Source organism: Trichechus manatus, unplaced genomic scaffold (genome assembly GCF_000243295.1).
Source record: "Trichechus manatus latirostris isolate Lorelei unplaced genomic scaffold, TriManLat1.0 scaffold00080, whole genome shotgun sequence".
Taxonomy (NCBI): domain Eukaryota; kingdom Metazoa; phylum Chordata; class Mammalia; order Sirenia; family Trichechidae; genus Trichechus; species Trichechus manatus.
In genome coordinates, this window is record NW_004444016.1 from 6,237,559 (window position 1) to 6,254,858 (window position 17,300).

Consider the following 17,300-nt stretch of genomic DNA (forward strand, 5'->3'; position numbering starts at 1 on the left):
AGAGGGAACAATGCGTGGAAAGGCTCTGAAACGAGATGAAGTATTAAATTCTTGAGAAATTGAAAATAAATAAAAGACTTGCTGGCTGCAGCACAGTGGGATGAGGTAAGATTGGAGGAGTAGAAAGGGGCTTGTAGGCATAAGGAGTCTACATTTTATTCGTAAGGCCATGGGAAGCCAATGGAAGATTTTAGGCAGGGGAGTCCTATGATGTCACTGAGGTTCCTCAAAGATACCCGCCTCACTACCCGTCAGAGCCCTCTCCTGCCCAATAGCTCATGCCACACCTCTCTCTACTTGCCCAGTCAGGAGCTGCTTTTCAGCAGACTGTACCCCAAAAATGGCTCTCTATTTAGTCAATAAACTGGAGTGGATGTCAAATGAACTTAATCCAAATTGGCAAATGCTCTAGAAAAGTAGAAAGAAAAACAAAATAAAACAAAAAAATTAGAATGTTTCTTAGCCCCCACCAAAAAAAAAAAAAACAACCAAACTCGTTGCTGTTGAGTCGATTCCGACTTATGGCAACCCCATGTGTACATAATAGAACTGCTCGTAGAGTTTTCTTGGCTGTTATCATTACAAAAGCAGATCGCCAGGCCCTTCTTCTGTAGTGCCGCTACATGAACTGGAACCACCAACCTTTTGGTTAGTAATAGAGCACAAACCATTTCTGCTATCCTTATGAAAGGTCTGTGCGTTTATCCCTCGGTCCCGATACACCTCATTAGGGTGGTTTACTCAATACAGGCTTAACTGAATTAATTATGGGAGAACATTTCTGAAGACTGTGGTGTTTATGTTTTCTCAGTCTCAACCCTGCCACATTCCTCTCTATTCTACCTCCAGAAACTGGTCCCATGACATGACTGCAATGGGATCGAAAGCCCTGCCTGAACCGCTCTCATGGGTTATTACCCTTCCTGTCTAGCCCACAAGGCAGACAGAAACTTTCCCTAAGGACATCTGCAGCCATGAAGGAAAACAGCCCTGCTGGACTGACACTGAGCTAAAAAAGCACAGCCAAACGCAAAAGCAAAGGCTTGGGTGCTAAAAATAGCTGGTATACTCACCCAGCAGCAAAAGCTTTTGCTTTCTGCCAGTTTCCCCCCTTTCTTTCTGTCGACAAAATGGAACGGCTGGGTGCCACACAAACTTCCCCCAGCAACCTGGCTCCCTGGGGCACCAATCGCACTGAAAGAGAGGGAGTAAGTTCACACTAGGTGTTGCAGGCAAGTGTCTGGGCATGTCTGGGTATGAGAGGGAGAGGGGCCAGGCTGGGTGAGGAAGAACAAAGGGCAGGAGCTGCCATACAGTAAGAGAGAAGGTTTGGGAGGCCCAAGGAGAGGGGTCTCAAGAGAGCACACATAGCCTTGGAGTGTCCTATCATGCTCTATATCTTTCTAAACCCTGCAGCCCTGGCTGTGAGAAAAACGGAATAAAGGATGGAACTGACGGGCTCACAGCATTATTAGGACAACATACTATAAGAGAGAACCAAGATTATCCCAAAAGCCACCATTTCCCTTGTCTTACATGAGAGTGTATATGCATATAGACGCACACAGAGTTAGATGCTCCCTTCTCACAGTCAGGCATGAATGGTGAAACTGGTGCTAGGGAAAAAGATGAAGAGGAAGAGATAAATAAGAAGGAAGAAGTCAAGGGCAAAGAAGACAAATGAGCAGGAGGAGGCGACCCAGAAGGGAGTGAGGAAGAAGAGGTCAGGGGCAGCTAATGCACAAACAGCAGCTTCCCCAGGTTCCGGGAGTGGGAAGGGCGTGGGGTGGGTGGTGGCAACTCTCACAGGGCTCCCAGCTGCCTCCATCTCTTGCATACACACTAACATCCTCAGAAGCACTTTCTGCCAACACTAAGGAAGAGAGATCGATTTGCAAGTGGATCCTTCATCTCCACCCAGTAATTCCACATGGACTGCACATCTGACCTATTTATTACCTCTATACATTTTTCCAAGAAACCAGGAGAGAGAGGGGGAAGCTGAGCACATGGGGTACAGGTGCGATGGAGACTGGGGAGAGGCCTAGGAGAAGTGAGGATGGGAGAAAGGTGAGAAACTGTTTCCTAGGGTTGGCACAGGCACCTAGGGAACGAGAGCAAACTCTGTGGCATGCAGGTGTGGGTATCAGTGTCCTCTTAAGGCCTGGCCTGCAGCCATGTCACCTAGTCTTGGTCCTCATTCAAAGACTGGTAGGTGGAAAGCAAGCAGGCATAGTTTTCCCTGCACTTCATGATGAAGGTGGGGGACAGGAGGAAGGGGGAAGTGGCACATAGTTATTCCTGCCAGGATGGCTACCGTCGCAGACAGGGACCTAGGTGGCAGCAGCAGTGAGAGGGAACATCAGTCTCTGACATAAGTAAAGCCAAAATCATGATTTCCCATTGAGGCACAGTTTAGCACATTTCACCTGAGGGCAGTGCCCTCCCCAAACCACTTGCCATCCACTAACCCTGGATTCACCTGATCACCTGCCTGCACACCCTGCAAAACAAACCTTCCCGTCATCCTTTGTTTTCAATGGAAGACAGACCTGCATCTTTACATTTATGGCCTTCTTCTGACTTAAAACACCATCCCTCAGTGCAGGAAAGGGGAACGCATTTCAATGTATCACCGGTAAGTCTTTTCTTAAGTATACTTGGGCTTTGGGACAAAAGAGATAATAAGTTACTTGAGATGCCCATTTTTCTATCAAAACTGGCCATTTGTAGGCTGTACCTCTACTTAAATAGATGTTGGATGTTCTCAGCAATCTGTATTGCCAGCTTACTGCAGCCCAGAGCAGATGCTTGGGGAGCGTGTGGGAGGAGGCCTGCAGACTGTCTAGCCCTTGTCCCCCTTGTCCCTCATGTGCTCCACTCAATTCCAGACAAGACTGGGGGAGGGGATGAGGCACTATGTAAACAAGACATTCTCCTGTAACTTTTGTCTTCTCTAGAGGCAGAAAAACAAAAAAAATTGGATGAGGATGGCAAGAAGCCAAGAGAGGGAGGTAGAGTGGACTGCTGGGTCTCTGGCAGCTTCTGACATGGCTGGCAGGCCCTGTGGATAGAGGCTGCCTGTCCTCAAGCTTCAGGATCAGAATACAGGGAGAAAAGAAAAAGGTGACAAGCGTCTTGGGCAGGCAGAGCCACCTCAGCAGCCTACCTCAGACTCCTTGCAGCTCCATTTCATAAAATGTCCATGTTCTTAATCTACGCTGCATGTCCATGCATTTGTTTTCCCAAATCATCTTGAAAAAATGAAAAGGTGAGAATTCCTACTTCCATTTTATAGGAGAAAACTGGCACAAAGAGACAAAAACATTTGGTAGAAGTACAGCATATGGACCTTAGTGTCCAACAGACCTAAGGCTAATTCTTGGCTCTGCCAATTCTTAGGTATACGATTTTGGACACAATTTCACTATGCCTCAGTCTCTTCATCTGCAAATTGGGGGATAATAAGGATTCCTACTTCAAAAGGTAGTACGAAAAAAAAAAAAGCCAAACCCATTGTTGTAGAGTCGATTCCAACTCATGTGACCCCATGTGCTTCAGAGTAGAACTGTGCTTCATAGGGTTTTCAAGGCCGTAATCTTTACAAAAGCAGATTGTCAGGCCTTTCTTCTGTGGTGCCAAGGGGTGGGTTCAAACTACCAACCTTTTGGTTAACAGCCCAGCACAAACCATTTGTGCCACACCCAGGGAGCTTTTCAAAGGATGGTAAACCAAAAACAAACCAGTTGCCATCAAGTCAATTCTGACTCATGGTGACCACGTGTGCGCAGAGTAGAACTGCACTCCAAAGGGTTTTCCAGGCCGTGATCCTTCAAAAGCAGATTGCCAGGTCTTTCTTGCGAGGCACCTCTGGGTGGGTTCAAACTGCCAACCTTTCCGTTAGTAGTCAAAGAGCAAGGCCAAGCACCCTGGGGCCACTCTTCAGAACTCCTGCGTCCTGCAAGATCCACACACTCTCCAGCTGACTACAGGCCTCAAATTTGAGGACCAAAGCCTTTTGCTGGGTAGTTACTATCAGGAGGTGAAAGAAAAAGATGTTAAAAGAAGACCCTCATAACTGAAAATGGAGAGACCAAGCCAGTTTTCTGCTGAGTCCCAAGGCAGACCCAAGCCATCTAATGCTTCCCCCTCATCCTCACGCCCAGAAAGCCAGGCCACCAGCACACAGAACTGCCAGCAGCAGGACCAGCTGTAAGACAATGCCCTGCTTTACAAACTAAAGGTTAGGGGATGAGCTCTTCCCACAGACACACATTCATTACTATTTATGGGCTGCACAAACTCATACACACATACACAGTCACTCATCTCTTCACAAACAGAAGCTCACTGCCTACCCTGAGCAAATAAATACGAAGCTGAAGAAATAATGCAAAGAGGACACTGAAAGGATAGCCCTGACAAGGGAGAACAATGTGCAAAGGCTTAAGGAAAGAATGGATTTAAAGAATGATTTGAAGGACAAGAGAAACAAGTTTGGAACAGTCAGGCTTTTTTTTTTCCCAAGAGACAAAAACTAAACAGAAAGTCAGGAGGTAGACAACAATTATGTGGACAGAGCACTTGAAAAACACCACCACCACCAACAAAACTGTGGCTTCTAAACCCAGTCCAGCCCCTAACTGTCTAGGAGGCTAGACTTGGAACATCCAGAGTCACTGGCCATTTGTGCAATGGGGACAGTATTCGCCCCAAGTATTGAAGTCACGCCTGTTGTTGTTGTTGTTAGATGCCATCAAGTCAGTTCTGATTCATAGTGACCCTATGTACAACAGAACAAAACACTGCCATCCTCACTATGTTTGAGCCCACTGTTGAAGCTACTGTGTCAATCTATCTTGTTGAGGGTCTTCCTCTTTTTCACTGACCCTCTACCAAGTGTCTTACTTATCTAGTGCTGCTATAACAGAAATACCACAAGTGGATGGCTTTAACAAAGAGAAATTTATTCAGGGTGTCAGCTCCAGGGGAAGGCTTTCTCTCTCTGTTGGCTCTGGGGGAAGGTCCTTATCATCTTCCCCGGTTGAGGAGCTTCTCAGAGCAGGGATCCTGGGTCTAAAGGATGCACTATTCTCCTAGCTCTTGTTTCTTAGTGGTATGAGGTCCCCCCGTCTCTGCTAGCTTCTCTCTTTTATATCTCAAAAGAGATTGATTTAAGACGCAACCTAATCTTGTAGATTGAGTCCTGCCTCATTAACATAACTGCCTCTTATCCTGCCTCATTAACACCATAGAGGTTAGGATTTACAACACATAAAAAATCACATCAGATGACAAAATGGTGGACAGTCACACAATCCGAGGAATCATGGCCTAGCCAAGTTGACAGATATTTCTGGGGGACACAATTCAATCCATGACGCCAAGCATGATGTCCTTCTCTAGGGACTGATGCCTCCTGATAACATGTCCAATGTAAATGAGACAGTCTCACCATCCTCGCTTCTATGGAGCATTCTGGCTGTACTTCTTCCAAGACAGATTTGTTTGTTCTTCTGGCAGTCCATGGTATATTCAATATTCTTTGCCAATACCATTATTCAAACGCATCAATTCTTCTTCCATCTTCCTTATTCATTGTCCAGCTCTTGCATGCATATGAGGTGAATGAAAATACTACGGCTTGGGTCAGGTCCATCTTAGTCCTCAAAGTGACATCTCTGCCTTTTTTAACAGTTGACAACTTCAATATTTTCATTTACCATGATGTCATTTTTTGGTCCAGTTGTAAGAATAGCAGCGAAAGTCATGCATAGAGCCAAACAAATAGGGGCTGCACTCAACAAACCTAAGGCACTCAAGGAGGAAAGTGATTAGGGAAGACTACTGGAGAGCAGAAGGTTCACAATGGACCTAAGCCTCTCTCAGGCTTAGAGAGAGCTACAAAGCCAAAATCCACTCATGCAGCCTGCAAGGGAGAGCCCAAGGGAGGCCCTTCCAGTGGCAGTACAGGGATAGGTGCTGGCCCTGCCTTAGGACACACTGAGCCAAGAAGAGCTCCAGTTGCCCAGCTGGGACTGGAGCCCTCTAAGGAGGGCAACACAGAATGAGATGAAGTGGGAACGGCAGTCAAAGTGCATTCCTGACCCCTTCTCAATAAGCTGTACTCTAAGAGGTAGGGGATATGACCATCCCTTCCCACCTGATTAGGGGGAAAAAAATATCAGATCTTCAAGACAGTAGCCAAGCAGATTAGCAATCTCAGAGACAAAAGAATCAAGTGATGAGCAAAGTGAATGAATAAAACATCGCCCAGCCTAACCATCTCCAGATCTATCCTACTCAGCCACAGCCTTCAAAGAATCTGAATGCTGGAAAGGAGCTTTCACACAGAGGTGATAACCAAAGCCAACAAGGAATAGACCTTAGAGAGAATGTAAGAGTGGGTCACGAATATAGTCTTCTACTCATGGCTGTAGGTTAAGAAAAGAAAGAGGAGCAAGCAGGGAAACCAAGGCAGAGCAGTCAGGGTGTAAAAGCAACAAGAATAGTACAGAATTACACAGGTCAAGAAAGGAGAGAATCCTGAGAAAATCAAGTTGCGGGCAACAATGTCAAGAGATCAGTGAGAATGAAGAGAAAAATCACTGGATTTGATAATGAGGCAGCTGAAGGGTCCTTCAAAAGAAATGGAGGCACGAGAGTGGGTCCACTGAAGTTCAGAGATTCAGCGCCACTTCTCTAAAGGCAATGTTTTCAACATTTTCACTATGTTCTTAATGATAACTGAGAAAAAACTTACTCCAGTGGTACTATAGAGAGATTCTTCAATGCATACAGTGGCTCCCTATGATTGTATAGAGCTACCCTCCCTCCCCCAACACACATGTCCTTAGGATAGTGATGGGCACACCACACCAGCAGAGAGAGGGGACAGGGAGGCAAATTCTTCAAGAAGAAACTCCCATCAGACACAACTCTACCTTCTCTGAACTCTCGGCCACACCTCAAGCTGCTCAGTAGCTTTAGTCCTTACACTTCATAAAGCTGTCAGAATCAAAATTATAGCACTTGGGGTGGAAGAGGGAGAAAAATACCCCTGTGACATCCCTTTCCCCCAGTATTCAAATGCAATATCTGGGCATCCCAGGAGAAAATAAATCTTGTCAAAATAATAATTACAGACAACACTTACAGAGCATTTTCTATGTTCCAAGCACAGTACTAAGCTCATTTACTCTTCACAACAACCCTCTGAGGAAGTTCTAACATTCTGCTCATTTTACCAATGAGGAGACTGAAATTCAGAGAGGTGAAGCAACTTGTTAGAGTTCACACAGCCAGAGACAGGTAGAGGGAGGATTCCAAGCCAGTTTGGCCCCAGAACCCACGCTCTTTCCACTAACCATGCTGCCTGTCCAGTGGTCTGTGAAATAAGCCACAGAAACTTGATTCATCATTTTATTTGTTCAGTATAAAAGGGACACATTTTACGTCAGGGCAGGAAATTTTTAATTGAGCCTACCGGGGCCCTCTTGTGGAGAGACCCACCTCTACCATATCCAAGCTGTCTGCACACTGTGTGCGCAGGTACAGGTAGGCGTGCGCGCGCGCACACACACACGCGCGCGCACACAGGGAACTGAATGCCCTTGGCACAGTCCAGCCCACAACAGAGGCACAACATTCAGGAAGAAGAAAGCCCTTGGCTCAGACTGCAGCCAGGGCACTGGTACCCTATGTGGCTTAAGGCATGCTCTTAACCTCCTGCCATTTAAGTTGCCCAGCTGTACAAAAGGCAAAAAACGTCCCTGCTTCCACTCAAAGAGCCCAACACCAGGCACTCCCCTCACATACACCTAACTGTCTGGCAAGAACTTGGCATAGGGGAGGGGAGACCTATATCAGGTAAAAGTTGGCCAAGACAGTATCTAAGATCATCTCCAACTAGTCATGTCCAGGAAATATACAGGATTATTTCTACACAGCAAATTAAGAAAATGGAGCCCAGAAAGGGGAGAGGACTTGCCTAATCACATCAGTAAGTAACCAGGTGAATTAGAGAAATGCCCCAGCCCTGACTGGTGTACTTTCCACTAGGCCTGAGAGTAAGTTCCCGGCAAGGAGGGGGCAAGGGGACCTACTACTTATACTTGCTACCTGACCCTGCCTGAGGTCCTGAGAGTAACCGGCCTGTGTTTGATGGTAACAGCCAAGGTTGCTCCAGTGGAATAGTGCAGGTTCCAGAGCCCAACCCAGGTCTCCCCTAAATAGCTGTGTGACTTTGGGCTAGATGCTTAACTTCTCCAAGTTTCAATTTCTTCACCTGTAGAAGGGACATGATAGTAACTATTTTTTAGGATAGTTGTCAGGATTAACTAAGATTATATAAAGCACACAGCACAGGGCCTAAAACAAAGTGAGGGCTCAAGAAGCTCGTGGCTCCCACTTCTAACTATTGTTAGAGAAAATTCAGAACACAGAGCAGGATAAGCAATAGCAATGAGGGCTTCATGCCCATATAGAATTGTCTTTTGTTCTTCTGTTCTGACATGCTCTCCTTGGAGCCAGCTTCCCTGAGCCACAGGTCTGCCCACACACATTCTGGGTGGCTACAGACGCATACAGGGTCGCTATGAGTTGGAATCGACTTGATGGCAATGTGCTTGGTTTTTGGTACAGATACATTTCCATTGAAACCTTTACGTGCCGCTGGCTGGCTCTGCATCAGTGCCCACTGAAGAGCTGACTAAGAGCAGCCACTCCAGAACCCAGCTGCCTTATGACTCATGCCTGTCTCCAAACTCCTGCTGCTGTTCTCCTGCCTCTAAGGGGAAGTCGGGGAGAACAGGAACAGTCAGGGCAAGTCCAGTAGACCCAGACTGCTGGGACCACCCTAGGCAGGGTCAGATAGCATCCAGTGAATAAGGGCCCCAGGGTCTCCTTCTTCCCTTTCCTTTAAAATAATAACTGGATCTCCTGACAGTAAACACAATGAGATTTCTCTACGGCCTGCTCCCAAAGGACTCCAGAGACTTCCACATACTCATTCACACATCACAGTCTGGGGCTACAGAGGGGATCAGAGTTCATCCTACCTTTCCCCTGCTGTCTCCAAGCTTCTAGAGAAGGTCAGGGGCTCTTAGTGAAACCAAGGCGGGTGACTTCCAATCGATAGCTACAAATTATCTACAAATCAGAAAGCACATCAACCCTTATTCCGTACCAGTTACTCTGGCACTTTGGGTTGTAAGTATTCAGCACTCATACTCTAGAAACAGGTGCCAAAGATATTTAAGCATTAGCCTTAGTCCCCAGAGCACACTGGGCACCACAGTATAGAACAAAACATAAAAAGCAGCTACCATCTCTGCCCTCAAGTAGTTGATGTCCTGTTCACATTCAGTGGAGAGTGTGGCTTTCAACATCTGAGTCTCAGACAATAGAATTATTAAAAAGAATCTCCTATTAAGAACCATGCCCTGAGAAAACGGCTACAGTCTGGGCAACTTGAGACACAAATTACAACTCTGCAATGATAAGCTAGGCAACAATTACGGTGCTCCTTAAACTAATTCAGGAGCCCTAAGAAAACAGCGTTTACTCACAGAAACACTTAGTGGCAGCACGAGGACGGGTCACCAAACATGGAACTAGTACTACCACATTATCACTGACTATGTCTTCCAGGTAAGTCAGCAACTGAAACATTATATTTTATTTTTAACACGCCTGGGAGCCCAAGACTACTTATAATCCCAGATCCTTAAAAACTTGAAAGGGAGATGAATTTTAAAGTGTACACATTTACATACGTGGGCAGAAACACAAAAATCAGATGCCTCTCAACACAGCTCAGGGAGCCATAACTCATGGCTTTCACAATCCCACCCAACGCCCAGAGAAAATCCAGGCGCCTTCTCCGAGAGATGGTGGGAGGCTGGGTTAAAGAGCCAAGAAACAAAGAAACCTAAACTCAGCACTTGGCAGGACAATTAAGGAGCAGAGGATTTTAAATGCATTGTTTCTGACTCTAAATATGTCTACATTTATTACCAGTTTGGGATCAGAAACCACATTTAGTTCTGCCATGACCACGCACTAAAAATATTAAGCAGAGTTATCGCCTAGGAAACAGGAGTCTTCCCTGCTCTGGCAGCCCCATTTCAGAGCCGTCTTTGCCACGGCCCCAGGACTCCCCATCCTGGGCTTTGCTGAGAGCCCAGCAATGAGCAGAAGTGTGAGACTTCACTTGAATTTTAGAAGGCAGCAATAGGAGCCAGGGCTAAGGACTGCACAACCTCCTCATCCTCTCCAGGGCAGAATTAGGAGGTCACTGAAGTTCCACTTCATGGGCTTGTAACAACTAGAACCACCAGACTAGAGCTCCAAAAGGGTAGAGACGATTGCCCACCTAACCCACTGCTGTATCCTCACTGCCCAGCACTATGTCTGGCACTCAAAAAATATCTGTTGATTGAATAAAATCAACAATCTTATAAAGGGTCAACTGGTACAGCACAATGGGAAATGATGTTGCCATTAAAATGGGTAAGAATATGGACTGTGGTGATACATGAAAACAGGTACATAAAATATCACTGAGTGGAAGTAGTAGAACATATAGCATCTGTATATGAATTACTCTGAAAAAAGTGTGGTGTGACCCCTCTATGGTCAGATGTGAACTTAGAATTGTGGAAAGCTGTGCTCTGTGGAAGTCTTTCTTTCTAAAATGTTAGATATATGAGAACACACTTTAAATAAATATTATTTTCAACACAGAACCCTTGCTGGCTGACTTGATCTGGTCTCCGAGATGGTTTGTTTCTCCAGACCAAGACTAGAGCATCCGCCCATCAGCTCAAGTAAAAAGACAGCACACGGGGGAAAAGCTCAGTCTAAAACCTCAACTTACCAAGTTGGCCCTGCTTGCCAGGGCATTTTCAATCTGCATCATCAGTACGATTGGCTCCCTAGAAAGATGGTCAAGATGGAGGTGTCTGAATAGAGTGTGAAAAAGTTGACCTGGCCCAGTTTCAAGGCCAGAGCTCTAAGTGGGTACCCGCCAGGCATGACACCCCAAGGCCTACTAGCCAGCAAAGTGCCTGTTAAGAAGTGCAGCAGTGGACCAAACCCCAAACCATGCAACAGGTACACAAAGGCCCCCACCCCAATTTGAGTACCTCCAACCAGGCATCCAGTATCCTGGAACAGTCCCCTAGCTGACAATAGCTCTTCACAGTTCTGGTCTGATTGAGTAAGGCTTCCATCCCTGGAGAGTATCCCCAAGCTTTAGACCAGTGATTCCCAAAGTGTGGTCCCCAGTAGCATCAGCAGCACTTGGGAACTTGGCAAAAATGCAAATTTTTGTGCCCCACCTCTGACCTCATGAATCAGAAACTAAGAGTACGGGTTAGCAACCTGCCCTGTAGATGACTCTGACAAATGCCAAAGTCTGAAAAATGCTGCTCATCTTCCCTCCTCAAAATTAGATTTCCTAAGAGGATAGCTGGTAATTTCATTAACTCAATCCATCTACACAAGTTCAGGCAGCCATACTCTTTCCAGGTAACAAACTAACAGATGCCTTCCATAGCTTTCCTGACCCTCATCATCCTGGGTCTTCTGGTACTCTGACCATCCTCACCTTCCCTATGGACCTTTCTTCCTCCAGCTGCCCTTTATTAAATGGAGGTGATCTTCTGAAGTTCTGTCCTCAGTCCAATGCTCTCTATGCCCTTCGGTGATCTCATCCTCTCTCATGGCTGCAATTATATCCTCTATGTAGATGAATCTCAAATGTCTATTTCCAGCCAGATCTCCACCCTGATTTCCAATGTAGCCCACTGTCTTAGTTACCTAGTGCTGCTATAAAAAGAAATACAACAAGTTGGTGGCTCTAACAAACATAAATTTATTTTCTCACAGTTTAGGAGGCTGAATTCAGGGCACCAGCTCTAGGGGAAGGCTTTCTCTATCAGCTCTAAGGGAGAGTCCTTGTCTCTTTTCAGCTTCTGTTTCTTGGTTCCTTGGCGATCTTCATTTGGTATGGCATCTATCTTCCTCCATCTCCGCTTGCTTCTCTAATCTGCTCTTTTATATCTCAAGAGAGACTGACTTAAAACACACCCTACACTAATATTAATTATCATAACAAAGAAAACCCATCCCCAAATGGGATTATAATCACAGGTATAGGGGTCAGATTTACAACACATACTTCTGGGAGACACAATTTAATCCATAACACTCATTCTAATCACTCCCTCCTCTGTGAGAAAACCTGCCTGCTATCACCACCCTATGCCCCTGTCCCTGCAGGCCACTTTATATGATTCCATCCTGTTTCATTACCTCGAACAGTGCTTCTCAAACTTTAAGGTGCACCTGAATCATCTGTAATCTTGTTAAAATGTACATTCCAACAAGAGAACTTCCAGAATGGTGGAGTAAGAACCTCTGAAGTCTGCTCCTCCATAAAAGCAGAAACAACACAGGCAAAAGGTGTCAAAATGAAGTTTTTCGGAACTCTGGAAATTAACCAAAGGCTTGCAACAATTCGAGGAGCGTTTTTTGTTTGTTTTTCAATAAAAATGGCTGAATCGTGGTAAAAAGCAGTTAGCTTTGTGGCATTTCACTTCCTATTTCTAGCCCCTTCTCCCCAGTCCCATGCTAGCCTTTGAAAACCAACAGCCTTGCAACTATGATAACTGTGAAAAACAGCATCCTAACAGCCCAGGAGGGGAAAGCAGTTTGGCGATCCCCAGAAATCACCATTCCCAGATAAATGTCATTACTTGACCTGTCTGGCAGCTCCCTGTAAATGTCCACTGGCAAGGCTCATCTTTATTTGCCCTTAGAGTTCACTCACTGCAAAAAGCTCCTCCCCCTACCACTCCCCTTCACCATTTGTCAGAAACAATCAGTGGCAATTATTTAATATCACAGCTGCCTGAGATGGGAATAACAGTTGGGGCAAACAAGAGGCTGACCAAAAAACTTAAAAGCAAGAGCTGGGGAAAGATATGTCCCTAGGGGGTTTTGAAAAGTTCTGACATATTCCTAGAAATGTAGAAGGCTACATATACAGGGCTGTGTATATGTCCAGGAAAGACCTGAGAGGTCATAAGCTCTTACTTCTGGCTGCTGACCTTGAGACTCTGAATGAGCATGAAGTAAAGGCTGAAACACAGTTGTAAACTGCTGTAGTTTTGAAGTCGTGTCCCAACACACAGAGTCCCTCAGCAAAGGCTAAGAGGCTTACTGGTTCCAGGCGTTTAAGTAAATCTCTGTCCAGTGATTAGCTGACCACTAAGCTAACCAAACAGAGATTTCAGTGACCACAAACAACAAAAAATACATACTTCACAGAATTAATTCAAAAGTCACTAAACAGACAGCAATAACAAAACAAACTCTCAGAAGGAATCTTATTTCCAGAGTTGCCACATTGTATTATTTAAAAAGTTCATTAATCAACAACAATAACAAAAAAATTAGACATGCAAATAAACAGACAAGTACGGCACACACAAAGGGAAAAAAAAGCAGTCAACAGAAAATGTCTCTGAGGAAGCCCAGATACTGGACTTACTAAACAAAGACTTTAAATCAGCTGTTTAAGTTCAAAGAACTAAAGGAAACCACGTCTAAAGGGAAGTATGAGAAAGATGCCTCACCAAATACAGGACATAAATAAAAGCACTGCCATTGAGTTCATCCTGACTCATAGCGACCCTATAGGACAGAGCAGAACTGCCATATAGGGTTTTCAAGGCTGTAAATCTTTATGCAAGCAGACTGCCACATCTTTCTCCTGCAGAGCAGTTGGTGGGTTCAAACCACCAGCCTTTCAGTTAGCAGCCGAACACTTAACCACTGTACCACCAGGATTCCTGAGAATATAAATAAAGAGATAAAGTTATTTTTGTAAAAATATAACCAAATAGAAATTCTGGATTGATAAGTACAATACTGAAATGAAAAATTCACTAGAGGGGCTCAACAGCAGATTTGAACTGGCAGATGAAAGAATCCACGAACTTGAAAGTAGGTAAATTAAAATTATCCAGTTTAAGGAAAAGAGGGAATCAAAATTAACAGAAATTCAGAGACCTCAGGGACACCATCAAGCATGCCAACATACTCACTGGAAGACACTGGAGAAGACAGAGAGGAAGGACCAGAAAGAATATTTGATGAAACATTGGTCAAAAGCTTCCCAAATGTTATGAACAACATTATTCTACACATCTAAGAAGCTCAAAGAACTCCAAGTAGGATAAATTCAAAGAGATCCACACCTAGGCACATCATAACCAAACTGTTTAAAGACAAAAAGAGAATCCTGAAAGCAGCAAGAGAAAAGCGATTTGCTAATAAGCATAGAGTTTCTTTTTGGGGTGTAAAAATGTTCTAGAATCAGATAGTGGTGATGGTTGTACGATCTTGGAAATATACTAAAAACTATTAAATTGTACACTTTAAGGGGGTGAATTTCATGGAATGTCAATTATCTCTCAATGGAGAAAAAAAGGGGGGATGTGACTCATCATGCACAAGGGATCCTCAGTAATTAACAGCTGATTTCTCACTTGAAACCATGGAGGCCAGAAGATAGTGATATGACATATTCAGAGTACTGAAAGAAAAAAAAAAATTGTCCACCGAAAGTTCTATATACACTGAAACTACACCTTTAAAAATGAAAGAGAAATTAATTCCCAGATAAACAAAAACTGAAAGAATTCAACACCAGCAGACTTTCCCTTCAAAAAAGACTAAAGAAAGTCCTTAAAAGAAAACAAGAAAGTAACCTGAACACACATGAAGAAATTAAGAGCAATGATAATGGTAACTACATAGGTAAATATAACGGACAGAATAAAATTTCTATTTGTTAACTCTTTTTCTCCTTTCTAATTTAAAAGACAATAGCATAAAGCAATAATTATAAAATTGTGTTTATGATTATATACTGTATAAATATGTAATCTGTATGACAATAACAGCACAAAGGAGAGGGAAGGAATGAATCTATATAGGAGCAAAATTTTTGTAAAGTATTGAAATTAAGTTGGTAGTAATCTGAACTATATTATTAACAGTTAAAATGTTAATTGTAACCTCCAGGGAAACCACTAAGAAAATAAAGAAACACAGAAAAAGAAATTACAAGGAAATTAAAATGGTATACTAAAAAAAGACCTAATTAACACTAAAGAAGACATTAGTAGAGGAATACAGGAACAAAAAACACAACATATGTAGAAAACAAACAACAAATTGGCAGATGTAAATCCTACACTGCCAGTAATTGCATTAAATATTACATTAAATATACATAGATTAAACACATCAATCAAAAGGCACAGATTGGCAAAATGATTTTTAAAAAATGATCCAACTATGTTATCTACAAGAGATGTTTAGATTGAAAGAATCTAATAGGTTGAAAGTAACAGGGTAGAAATAATATACCACATAAACAGCAACAATGGAGTGGCTGTACTAGAATCAGACAAAATACAGACTTCAAGACAAAAATCAAGACTAGAGACAAAGAAGAACATTTTATAGTGATAAAAAATAAAACCTAACAGTTACAAATATTTATACACCTAACAGAGCCCCAAAATACATAAAGCAAAACTGACAAAAATAAATAGACAATTCAACAATACTAATTTGAGATATCAATACCCCACTTTCAATAATGGATAGAACGTGTAGGCAAAAGATCAACGAAGAAAGAAAATATGAACAACACTATAAACCAACTAGACAGAACAGACATCTATGCAACACTCCACCCAACAACAGCAGAATACACATTCATTTCAAACAAATACACACGGAACATTCTCCAGGAAAGACCATATGTTAGGTCATAAAAACAAGTCTCAGTAAATTTAAAAGGGCTGAAATCATACACAGTATGTTCTTCAACCATAATGGAATGAAATTAGAAATCAGTATCAGAAGAAAAGTTGAGAAATCCTCAAATATGTGGAAACTAAACAACATACTCCTAAATAACCAGTTATAAAAAAATCATAACCGATATTAGAAAATACATTGACATGAATAAAAACAAAAACACAACATACAAAAACTTATAGGATGAAGCTAAAGCAGAGCTTAAGGGGAAATTTATAACTGTGAATACCTGTATAAAAAAGACAAAAGATCTCAAATTAATAACATAATCATCTACCTTAAGAAACTGGAAAAACAGCAAACTAAACTCAAAGCAAGCAGAAGGTTAAAAAAAAGACAACTATATTTTCACACAAATAATGCGTACCCTCTAGGTCTGTCAACCACACCCTCCCCCAGCAAGGTATTTTTGTAAGTATACTATGCTAATTTTTTTTACAACATGTTAAAAAAAAAAAAAAAAAAGGCATAGCAGCACTTACAAAAATACCTCACAAGGGGAGGGCGTGGTTGGCAAACAAACTTAGAAGGTGCACATTATCTGCATAAAAATATAATAGAGTAGAAATAAATGAAATAGAGAACAGAAAAACAATAAAGAAAATCAACAAAACCAAAAGTTGATTCTTTCAAAATATCAACAAAATTGACAAATCTTTAGCTAGACTGACTGAGAAAAAAACAGAATCAAATTACTAAAATCAAGAAGAAAGGATACAGCTACCAATCTTACAGAAATAAAAACGACTATAAGAGAATACTATGAACAATACATATGCCAACAAATTAAATACCATAGATGAAATGGACAAGTTACTAGGAAGATAACTATCAAAACTGTGTCTCAAGACAAAACTGTGACTCAAGAAGAAACAGAAAACCTGAAGAAACCTACAGTAAAGAGACTGCATTAGTAATCAAAAATTCCCACAAAGAGGTCAGTTCCGGCAAAATGGCGCTCTAGCCAGAAGCACCACGCAGTCCCTCCACAGCAAAGATCTGAAAAACTAAGCCGAACACAGAATACAACAATCCTGAAACCCTAAAACATCAAATGAAGAGATAACTCAGCCAAGCACCAAATGGAGTGAGAAAACTGACAGAGAATGGACAGTGAGGAGAGATTCATGCAGAGGTCCCCTACCAGGTAACGCAGCGCGGATCCGCCATCTCGGACTCCTATCGGAGACCAGCAAACAGGGGGTACGAGACAGCAGCCTCACGGAGCTTCCAGCAGAAGACAAAACAACCGTCTTTCATTTCTCCACTCCAATGGCAAGCTCCCCTAGCATTCTTTTTTGTTTGTTTCTATGTTTTTGGCTCCTGTTCCTCTCTCCTCTCTCCCATATCCATCTTAGCTCCACACATAACAATCTCCCCAATGCATCCTGCCTACC

At 43.1% G+C, this 17,300-nt stretch overlaps 1 protein-coding gene across 6 annotated transcripts in view; it reads right to left on the bottom strand.

Annotated features, from left to right (window-relative positions):
• SIL1 (SIL1 nucleotide exchange factor) overlaps positions 1–17,300 on the bottom strand; it is a 288,848-nt gene that overhangs the window by 227,359 nt on the left and 44,189 nt on the right. The window contains exon 2 of one of the 6 annotated variants that reach the window (XM_023735590.1): positions 1,074–1,194. The exons of the other annotated variants lie outside the window; for them this stretch is intronic. The gene's annotated coding sequence lies outside the window, so the exon portion shown is untranslated. The remainder of the gene's footprint in view (positions 1–1,073; positions 1,195–17,300) is intronic. 6 annotated transcript variants of the gene reach the window in all.